The following is a 1,540-nucleotide window of genomic DNA, read 5'->3' on the forward strand; positions in this document are numbered from 1 at the left end:
TGAGCCTATTCTCACTCGGAATGACCTGTCTGATAGGAACGCTTTGACCAAGGGAAGGATTTTCCCTTGAATCCCGTAAGACTCGAGTTTGTGGAGAAGCGGAACGTGTGAGACCCTGTCAACTGCTTTTGAGAAGTCGAAAAATATGGCATCCGATATGAATCCTTCGTCCTTGGCTTGGGTTAAGCTGTCCATAAGCACGAGCATGTTTGTCACGCGAGAGCGGTTTTGGAGAAATCTTTGTTGAGCTGGAGATATCAGGTTGCTGGAAGTAAGGTGATCTATGATAGCTCGCTTCAGAATGCGTTCCATCGACTTGCACGGCACGATAGTGAGGCTTATAGGCCTGTAGCTGCCAGGCGATAGTTGCTCATCAGTTTTGTAGATTGGCATGACAATCGCTTCCTTCCAAGCAGAGGGAAGGCGGCCTTTCAGCCTCTGTTTAAGGCGCCAGCAGTGCGCGCCCGACATAATTTTGACGAATTTCCAAACCCGGAACCGTTAACCGAGCAAGCCTAGTCTGGCTTGTATAACGAAATGATTGTGACTGAGCAACTTATTAGTTTTTCAGTGGCCCTATGGGCACCACTGGACGTGAGCAAGCAAGGGCCGTGAACATGATAACGTAAAAACACGTGACGAGACAGCCGGGCCTGGACACTACCAGTGATGTATCCAAACAAACAGTTAACCCAGAAATGCTCCTGAGCACTTCCTAATGATGGAGCAACAGGTAAGGTAGGTACTTCTGGACTGAAAACGGTCATCGTGAAGATGAGATTTAAACCGTTATTTGACTGGTGTCCTCTGAGACAGCTCATGAAATGGGAAGTTTTGGAACTGTCGTGCCTGAAAAAATCGAAGAATTCAAACTCTGTGTGCTTATCTTTATGTGACAAACAATCCGTTTGATGGACGAAGCTATTTATCGTTTCCTTGCCGGTCGATTTTGCTGTGCATGGCCACTCGAATACGTAGGGTTCACTAGAAAAAAACGCTTTAACACATGACCACGGGAAATTTCATCCAAAGAATCTGGCTGACGAATCGTGCAACAGCGAAGAAGGTGCATCCGCGTGTGGTGAATTATCAAGTGACCAGCCACAGTCAGTATAAATTGCTGCAAAGAAAGTAATATCCGAACACATCGCTGGCAGTCCTCCACCAGAACATTGGATTCCATGGTTGGTGCGCAGCACATCCGAAAATCATAATTGTTCTTTGAGATAACGGTACACAGCCTACCACCAGGCGTTTTGCCGCTCCAAGTATTACATACGCCTCCGTTCTGGCGCAGTTATTCCGCCATTAGCAGTAAGGCTGCCAGGTGGATGTGCGAGCTGGGGCACGTATCATATATCAGATGTTGTCACTTCTGTTGGATTGTTCACATGTCACGCAAGACGGTGATAGTTGGAGCTTTGTGTGTGGGAATCTGGATGATACCCGGCTTTTCTACGATATCATGGAGCTGTAATCCGAGCTAAGTTGTATTGTGAACTGTAGTTGAACTGTGTTCAATGCTACACCGTTCAGGGTT

This window comes from Opisthorchis viverrini (assembly GCF_000715545.1).
Source record: "Opisthorchis viverrini unplaced genomic scaffold opera_v5_52, whole genome shotgun sequence".
Lineage (NCBI taxonomy): Eukaryota > Metazoa > Platyhelminthes > Trematoda > Opisthorchiida > Opisthorchiidae > Opisthorchis > Opisthorchis viverrini.